The sequence below is a fragment of the Corapipo altera genome, unplaced genomic scaffold (genome assembly GCF_003945725.1).
Source record: "Corapipo altera isolate COAL_440 unplaced genomic scaffold, ASM394572v1 107b, whole genome shotgun sequence".
NCBI lineage: Eukaryota > Metazoa > Chordata > Aves > Passeriformes > Pipridae > Corapipo > Corapipo altera.
The window spans coordinates 2,165,313-2,175,045 of record NW_020884951.1 but is presented as its reverse complement, the minus strand read 5'-3'; the positions used below and the strand labels follow the sequence as shown (position 1 = coordinate 2,175,045).

At 56.9% G+C, this 9,733-nt stretch overlaps 1 long non-coding RNA gene across 1 annotated transcript; it reads left to right on the top strand.

The window, feature by feature from the left end:
* The first annotated feature begins 275 nt into the window (after positions 1 to 275).
* On the top strand, positions 276 to 2,533 carry LOC113956547. The gene is made up of 2 exons (XR_003530873.1): positions 276 to 415; positions 2,049 to 2,533. It is a non-coding gene; the product is annotated as an uncharacterized LOC113956547 (long non-coding RNA).
* Positions 2,534 to 9,733: the final 7,200 nt, after the last annotated feature.

The window sequence follows — 9,733 nt, the reverse complement described above, 5'->3', positions numbered from 1 at the left end:
CACTGTGCAGGTTGGCTTTGGCTGGACAGGTCCAATGTGCCCCAAAGGCAGCAGGGTCACCAGCAGGGCCATCCAAAGGTGGCCTCTCCACTTGTGTCTCCGGAGGTCTCAGGATGGGAACTGCTTCCCAGTTTGCTGGTATCCAGCTGCTGCTCCCAACAGTGCCCTGATCCACAGGGGATTTTGAGAAATGAATCACTGTGGTGGGTGAGGTCACAGAGTCACAGAACCATTTAGGGTAGAAAAGCCCTCTGAGATCATCCAGTCCAACCATTCCCCAGCACTGCCGAGGCCACCACTGACCCATGTCCCCAGGTGCCACATCCACACACCTTTTCCAGCCCTCCAGGTGAGATGTGGGCGTGCACTGTGTTCCAGGGAAGCCTTTTCTCAGCTCACCAGAGCTGCTGTGGATGTGAGTGTCAGCCCAGCTCTGGTTGGCACCTCCTGCAGGTGCCCATCCCGGGCACACCCAGGGATGTTCCGTGTTCCTGGTGAGGTCCCTCCATCCTGCCCCGTGACACGGCCCCAGGAGGGGCTGTCAGGGGACACAGTGTGAGCTGGGCCCAGGAGAGTGGTTTGGTCACAGGCAGCACAGGGGCAGCAGCGATGGAGACCAAGGAGGGTGAGGGAAGAGCTCGATCAAGGTCTCTAAATGAGGATCCTGAAATACATTCCCAGGCCACAGAAACCACACTGGAAAATTGACTTTGCCTTCCGTGCTGTCAGGGACGGAGAAGGGGCTCAGCAGAGCCCAGATGGGGCCTCTTGGTGTCGATTAACAAAACAAACAAACAGCGTTGCCCTAATGAGCTCCGGCTTGAGGGGAGGAGGCACTTTGGAACAGGCTGCCACCAATGCCATGTGCTCTGGGCTTTGGGGCAAGGGCCCTGTCCCTGCAATCTGGCAGTGCCCATGGCCCCTTCCCAGACTGAGATTCCCCTGAGCCCCGCAGAGCGGTCCATGGGCACTGGGGGATACACCAGCATCTTCCTGTGTGTCTCCAGATGGGTTGGCCTCTCACATTCCCATTGTTTTACCACAGGACACAGTGTTCAAATCCAGTCTGTGTCCATCTGGGATGGATCTTTCACAACACATTTCTAAAAGGGCCAAAGATTTTCTCCCGTGTCAGTGGTGGGGCCGTGGGTGGCTCTGCCCGGGCTGGCTCTGCCCCAGGGATGCTTTTGGTGCCTCCCCAGGTTCTGAGGGCAGCCCAGCTCCCAACCCTGCCCTTCCACCATGGAGCAAGGCAGAAATCACACCATTACTCAACTGCTTGTAATAAAATCCCACTGCTTGTAAAACCTCTTTCAAGTGAGACCCCAGATGGCATTTTTTCCCTGCTCTGCCCGCCCGCAGCAGTGACGGAGCCAGACCTGCTGCAACTGAGCTGGGGCTCCACTCCAGGGGCTTTTCCCCACTCCCTCTTCACCTCCTTTCCCATCTCCAGGGTCCACTGAAGCTCCCCCTTAACTGCTGGTGTTGGGATAGCCCCCACCCCCCTGGCAGGGCCCCTCTACTCCTGTCTGCTGGAGAGCAGGGGGTGAGCACAAACCACCCCTTTTGCCTGGCCCTCAGCACCTCCTGAAGTCCTCAGCGATGTTAAAGGGCCCTTCCAACCCAAATCATTCTGTGATTCCCTGATTCCATGACTCTCATCTCCAACCAGGCTTTCATGTGATTCATGTGCACCCAAGACCTGAATATTTTAAACAAGAGGCCCAAAAGCACGGGACAGAGATGGATGCTGGTGCAAAGGTTCATCCGATTTCCCACACAGATTTATTTACAGCACCCCAGGCCCCTGGACCCCGCTCACGCTCTGAACATCCCAACTTCCCTGCCATTGTCCTGGAACACCAAGTGGTTTTGGGGGCCCGGTGTGCCGGGGCAGTAATGAAACCCGTCTGGGAGCCGATCGCTCCTTTATCTCCTCTGCTCTGTGTTCCTGAGGACCACGTTTTTTAATTTGTGTTGGATAAACAGTATGGGATTGTGTACGCAAAGAAGCTCTAATTATCCCCTCGGGTTGTGTTTCCTTAAAGGAAATGAACTGGGCACGGCGTTCCCGCTGCGGAGGCACACCGGCGCAATCGCTTCCAGATTGCTCCCAGTGCCACGGGAACCCGCAGCTCTGGCGGCCCCGGCACAGCACAGGGGTGTTGTGTGCTCTCCTGGGGACTGGCTGCAACCACGGGGGGACCTCCTGCAGGAATAAACACCCCCTGAAGCATGGGGGCCTCCAGTACAGTGGGGTCTGGGAAGGAGACCCGAGCCATCCTTGGACAAGCTGTCACTGCCCAGAATCACCTGGTTATTCACCCAAAGGGAGCTGCTGGAGAAATGCCACCTCGTGCCCCTGCAGGGGCTGGCAGAGCCCAGGTCCCTCGGCAGCTCCTGAAGTCACAGATGCTCCGAGATAACCCACAGGCTGGACCGTCTGCCCATGCAAGGGAGATGATCCATGAATCCCCGGCATTTATCCCGCTCCACGACACTCAGCAATCTTTATTTACACTGCTGACAACTGCTCTGGGCTATTTTTAGGCTTTATTGCTGATTGTATCGACAATGTTCTGGGCAGTTAACTTGGCAGAGGGGAGTTAATTGCAGGGGCTTCTCCCCTCTGGGGACCTGACACTCAGCCCTGCTTAGGGAGCGTGGAAACCATGTGGATCCTCCTCTTAGTCCACTGGCCTCCGTGGATCACCTCATAACTGCGCTGGGGCAGCCTGGGGATGGCACCCGTGCCCAGGGAGGGCCACTGAGGCCTTCTAAGCAGGACAGCTCCCCCAGGAGGGCTCTGAGATGGGTGGATGCTCCAGAAGGGGCAGCCCCTGAGCCTCCTGAGCCCCCGAGCCCACTGCCCCTTCCCAAGGATTTGCTTTTGTCATTCCTGCGCTGGGAGCGAGCCGCTCCATTGACACCAACACAGGCAGGCAGAGCAAGGGTCCAGTGGGTTGGGATTAACTGAAATGGGGGGGGGGACACACCCAGGGTTTTGGGTGGGGTCCCGGAATTTTAGGGGAGTCCCAGAGTTCTGGGGGTTTGTGCAGGAACTGGGCAGGATGGACTGACTGCCTGGCAGTGCTCTGGGGTTTCTCCAAAGTGAGGAAGGCGAATGGAGACACGCGGACAGTGGGGATGGGAAGGGGGGTGTTGGCCCCTCGCTGCCCCCCAGCTCCCCTGGCCCGGGGCAGCCCCTCAGCTCCTCCAAGCCCCACACCCTCGTTAGCAAACTGCAGTGAGGGGCCACACGGCCGTCCCGGTGTAACCCAAGCCCATTCCCGGTGCTCACTCGCCGGGAACCGGCTTTACCGAAGGATTTAAATTCAATTTGTTTTATTGAAGTTTCTTTTTTCCCCCCCGCCCAATGCATCAAACTATCACTTTACTGAGATCAGCTGCTCTTGGCCTCCTCTGACAGCCCCCTCTTTGCTCCCCCCTCCTTTGCCCCCCACATCCCACTGTCTGGATGAGCCCCTAATTCTTTCTCCTCTTTCAAGCCCACCAACGCTTCCTGCAGTATTAGCCGGAGAAATGCCATGAATTTCCTTTGTGTTCCTGCTTGAGAAAGGCGGAGGGGGAAGGAGGGAAAGCACAGCGCGTGGCAGCGCTCGGGCTGACAATAATCTCTGCGGTTTTTCTCCCAGCCCCAAGTTTATCCCTGTGCAATTCAGCGTAGGAAAGCTAATAACGATGTGTCAGGAAGACCTGATGGATATTTGTGGAGTTGAACGGCGGGGCCAGCACTGCCTCCTGCTCTCCCAGCCAGGGCTTATTTGTGCCTAAAGACCCTGGCCCTTTTTCATGCTTTTTAATATTAGTGATTTATAGGGCCAGTGTCTTTATTTTTTAGGCTTTTTCATTCCCCCTCTTGCCCACCCTTCCAAAAAAACCCAGATCCCTTCCTCGATTGCTCCTCAGCAGCTCCATCTCACCGGAGCATGCACAGAGCAGGGAGCTGCCAGCTCGTCCCCAGCCCTGTGCACAAGGGCAGAGCCCAGCACTGGCAAGGACCCAGTTCAGTGGCACTGGGACATCTCCCAGCCCCATCCCAGTGCTGGGGCTCCTCCAGTTCACAGCTCCAAACAGAGTGACCTGGGGTAACGGGCAGTGCCCACGTCAAGGCAGCCCATTATCCTGCTGCCTCTGCATTCCTCAGCATGGGTGGGCTCTCGGCTGGACCACCACCCTGCCCAGATTTATGCCCCTGTTTATCTGTCAGCATTGGAACCCATCTGTGGGGAGGGTGGGAGGAGGTTTGGGAGTCACTGCCGGGGGACGGACACTCTCACTTGTCCTCTCTCATGTGCAGGTCTCTGTGCAGGAGGGGCAGAGCCTGGGAATGGGACACAGCCTGGGGATGGGACAGCCAGTGTTCCCAGGAATGGGGTTAGCTCTGGCCTGGTTACACCTAGAGATGGAAAGCCCTGTGAGGGGCGGTCCCTCCCCATGGGTCACACTGCAGAAGGGACAGAGCTGCTCTGTCCTTCCAGAGGCACTGAGATCTCCAGGGAAAGGAAGTGTCTAGAGGAGATAACCCAGAGCTTACCTTGTCCCAGACCTCCCTTTCCGCTGTGACAACTCTCTGGAGCCTCAGGCAGGACGGGGCACAGGAGGATGCTGAGGTTGAGCGCTCCCTGCTGTGAGCAGATCCTACATGGAATACTGGAGCTGCAGTGGGAAAGCCAGTCTGGCTCATGGTGTTTCCAGACCAGCTCTCAGTTTCTAATATTTAAAGCATTTGTTCACAACACTTATTTATTTGGGTTCCTTCAATCTGTGGAGGGAATTGCCTCAGGCTCACAAGAGCTCCCAGAGCTCCTGGCTGGCATCAGACAGGGGTGAGGAAAGACACAAACCTATTAAAGCAGAAGAAAGTGAAAAAGACAAAGGAGTAAATCCTTGCTTTCACTACCTGTGACCTCCGAGTCACAAATAATGGGGAGAAGGTGATGAAATGCAGCTTTGGACCGAGCACAGCATCCTCTGCTGCTCCAGGATTTTGGCTGCACCAGCAGCAGCTCAGGCCTCACACCTCACAGATGGCTTGTTCTGGGGAGATTCCCAAGTTACATCTTCCCTCTCTGCCTTTTCATACAAAATGGGACCATCTGTCTGTTCCTCCTCCCGTTCTCCTTCTCTGCACAAGTTGTGCTGCTGCTCAGTGCACATGCAGGGTCCTTCTTCCCTGGAGTCTTCCTCAGGGAGCACGAGTGGGCCCTGACCTCCCCCAGCTCCCGCTCACCTCGGTGGCCTCTGGGCTCTCCTCACCTTTGCAGAGGTTGCAGTGTTTTCTAAATCATCAATCTTGAAAAATATCTCACATAAACTGTATAAACTGAGCAGGGCTTTGCTGCAGAGACCTCCTATGTCACACAGCCCACGCAGACATAACTGGTTGCTCATTTTGGGGGGTTGCTGTTAAAAGGAACTTTTTTCCCATTTGTTTGGACTGTGAGATGTGTTCCTGGGCACCAGTGTGCTCTGCTCACTGAATCCCACAAGGGGTAAGGTTGGAAGGGACCACAGTGGGGTCATCTGCTCCTTTTGAGAGTCAGGTGCTAAGGGTCGTGCTCACATCCATGGACAGAATTCCAGATTATCCATAGCCTGGCACTCCGGAGTGCACTGGTGTAAACTAGTGCCTGGGAAGCTGCTGCCTTATCAGAGCTGTGCCCCTCCATGGGATCACACAGCATGGAATACGTGCAGCCTGCACGGGGGGCAGGTGGAGCTGCAGAGGGGAGTGAGTGTGAACAGTCCCCTGTGCTCTATGGGTTTTGTGGGGAAGGACTGAGTGTGAGACATCACAAGTGCCCGGGATGAGGGGGCACGATCCTGCTCTCCATGGCAGCAGCTTCTGCTCCCTGCCCTTCCCTGCCCCAGCCCTGCCCTCCGAGGTGATAACCTGCTCATTTCCTTGGGGGACAACAGACACCTTCCCCAGGTCTGGGCTCCTCTTTATTATCCCATCCCCCTGCACCCGCCACTCGCAGTGGAGAGTCCCCGCACTGGAGCTGCAGAAACAATTATGTTTTCATTACCAAAGCAAATTAAGGCACTTGCTTAATCGAGTTTATTAAATACCAGTGAAGTCCCTGGGTAAATGGATGGCAAAGCAGTTTCCTGTGCTCGGCTGGGGGAGGAATCAGAACTGTAATCAAGGCGACAGAGCCGCAGGGCTGGGCGGGCACAGCTGGGTGGGAACCGCGGGGTGTCCCTGTTCCTGGGACAGCACTGGCCTGTGGCACATGGCCTGGCTGTGGGACCTATTGGAGGTCTACTCCCGTGTCCCCCCGGCTCTGGGCACCCCACCAAGGCTGGGGGCTCAGCAGGGGCAGGGAGGGACAGGCTGCAGGGCAACCCCGTTTCTCCTCCGGATCAGCACTTTTCCTCTCTCTCCCATCGCAGCCTTTGGCGGGCTATTTTTAGCTCTGTTATTTCCCTCAGGCCAACTTTTCTCTAACATTTCATCCCTTTCTCCATGTTTCTGGTTGCTATTTTCCTCCTTCAAGCCGCCTTCTCCTCCAGATCTCCATCTGCCTTCCCCCCTCTCCAGCCTCTCAGGGAATGAGTGGCGCAGGCTCGGAGCGGGGATGGGATGGGGCACGGGCAGAGGCTGAGCCAGGCTCCAGCAGGGAAGGGCTCCGGGGACTGGATTTTGGGAAGCTCTGCCAACATTGCCGAGGGGATTCTGCACTGGGTCAGGTGGGAGGAGCTGGAAATCCCCTGGCAGTGCCCCAGAGAGTGGGTGTGCTCCAGCAGCTCTGCCAGGCGGGAGCGAGGAGGAGGAGGGAGGGAGGGTGAAGACACCCCAAATGTGCAGCTGATGCCCTGCACCCTTTGCCAGGAGTGGTGCCCAGCCGTGACCATGGGCTTCGCTCCATCCCAAAACCATCGGCAGGAGAGGGATGGCTGTGGAGAGGAGCCCTGAGCCACATGTCCCCTGGGGCTCATATGTCCCTGCCAGCAGGGCAAGGGGTGGCACAGGGCCTGGGTGTCCTCCTGGGCCCCCTGGCCTCTGTCCCAGTGGAGACTGGGGGGCACTGAGGCACTGGGGGGCTTCCTCCTCCCCAGGTGTTGTTTATCTTTGAGCCTGGCTGTGCCACACAGATAAATGGATTTTAAAAGACCAAACCTGGTTTATTAAAAAAAGATAACCAAAGTGTCAAGGCTGATTTGAAATGGAAAACAGCGTCTGAGAAAGAAAAAATAAAAAGACAAGACTGTTTTCTCTTGAAGTGCATCAGGGGACTGGGAACGGCCTCTTCCCAGTTTCTCTTTGTCCTTCCTTTCCCCCCAAAGCACTTTTAATGTTTTTATCCCTCCTTGTGCAGGTCATTCCTCCCCTCAGCAGCAGCAGGGCCAGGGAGGGGGCCAGGGGGGTCTGCACCCTGGCTTTGTGGCCAGAGATGGGCAGGGGCTGGGGGATGCCCTTGCCAGCCCCCTCCTCCTCTCCAGGTAGGAAAACATGAGCTGTGGAGCAGCAGCCCCAGGTCCCCTGGCAGTGTTCCCAGTGGGAGCACTTGGGATCCTCCCTGTCACAACATCCCTGCTGCCTTTGTCCCCACTGGGGAAGGAGAGCACAGCCTCCCTTCTTCTGAGCTCATTGTGCTTCCCTGTCAGGGCTGTGGGACCTGGAGGACTCCCAGGCATGTTTTGGGGCTCTCACTTGTTCTCCCGGGGGATGATGCTCCAGCACCTGCAGCATCAGCCATCGAGCACCCTGAGCATCTCCCTCCCAGCCACGTGCCTGAGGACTGGGGACTGCTCCCAGCCCTGGATATGAGGACATCTCCCAGCCTTGGCATCACCCAGCAGTGCCTCTGCCCCCTCACAGCCCCAGGAGGGGATGGGAATCGGTGCCTCCAGCTGCTCCCCAGTGCTTCCCATTGCCTCCCCCTGCCGACCCCTCACCCAGGGACTCACCTCATCTGGAAAGTTCAGGTTTGTAATGTTGTATGTTGCAGGTTCTTTGTACCAAATCACCCCAGAGAGAACCAAAGAGGTTGTGATGGCTTGGACTGAGCAGTAAAACCCAGGTTTATTCATAAACCCAGGGTATTCATATTTTATAACGTGAAATCTCTGCTTGCTTTGCGAGGGCTGGGGAGCTCAGTGCCTTTCAAGCTCCTGAATAGCAAAATAAGGCTTGAAAGGGAACACTGCTGGGATATTTTCCATCATTTAAAGCAGGGGGTTTAATTCCTTCTGTTTCCATCTCTCTTCCTCTCCCCTTCCCTCCTTTTCCTCTCTTCCCTCACTCTCCAGTGAGGATGCTCCTCGGGGACCACCAGCCCCGGGGCCGGGCATGTGGGGCTCGGACTGAACGGGGGGATGTTGGAAGGTGCATTTCCATGACTGGAAGTCACTGGTGGGAGATCCCTGAGCTAGGAAGGAGCAAAGATTCCAGCAGGCAGCTGTTCCCCGGCAGCGCGTGCGGGATGTCACCTCCTGGCCTCGGGGGGCCGGGGGAGGGTCGTGCCCCCCGGGCCGGGGGACGCTCCGGGATCCTTCTTCTCCACAACCCCACGGTCGCTGCGGGTTCGTGAGATGGAATCGCTGATGGAGCATCCCGGGGGTCGGGGGGTCCGGGGAAGGGGCGGGGGGCGCCGGGCGGGGCCGGGAGGGGCGGGGGCACCAGGTACGGACAGTGCCGGGAACTGCCGCCAGGGGGAGAGCGCGGCTAAGGAGAGCTGGGATGGGAGCGGGAATGGGAATGGGAATGGGAGAGGGAATGGGAATGGGAACGGGAGAGGGAATGGGAATGGGAATGGGAATGGGAATGGGAATGGGAACGGGAATGGGAATGGGAATGGGAACGGGAGAGGGAATGGGAATGGGAATGGGAATGGGAATGGGAGAGGGAATGGGAATGGGAATGGGAATGGGAATGGGAGAGGGAATGGGAATGGGAATGGGAGAAGGAATGGGAATGGGAATGGGAGCGGGAATGGGAATGGGAATGGGAATGGGAATGGGAATGGGAATGGGAATGGGAATGGGAATGGGAGAGGGAATGGGAATGGGAATGGGAATGGGAGCGGGAATGGGAATGGGAGTGGGAATGGGAATGGGAATGGGAATGGGAGAGGGAATGGGAATGGGAATGGGAATGGGAATGGGAGCGGGAATGGGAGCGGGAATGGGAATGGGAATGGGAATGGGAATGGGAATGGGAGAGGGAATGGGAATGGGAATGAGAATGGGAATGGGAATGGGAAAGGGAAAGGAAGAGGGAGAGGGAGACGGGACAGGACAAAAGGAAGGAAGGAAGGAAGGGAGGAGCAGCTGGATGGTCACTCATGAGCTCTGGGGCAGGAGAAACACGGATGGCTGTGCCAGCCTGGCTTTTACAAGTCTCAGAGCTGGAAAGTCTGTTCTGCTTTGATGGCCATCACCATTCCTGCCTCTCACCCAAACCAGCCACCCCGGGACCTCTGAAATGCCTCTGGAATGCAGAAGTGCTGCACTGTTCCAGTGGGAAGTGGGAATCACAGCAGAGACAGTGGAAATCAAAGTGGGGGTACTGGGAAATTACCTGTCCTGCCCTTCCACCAAGGCTTGAGCCAAAGCTGGGCTCCAGAAGGATATTTCTGGGTAAGCAGCTCTGGCATCTGCACTTTAGGATTTGTTTGCACCTTCCAAGCAGGTGCAGGAGAGTGGGATTCCTGATCCCAGGGACAGAGCTCACCTCACTGGCACTCAGAGCCAGGAACAGTGG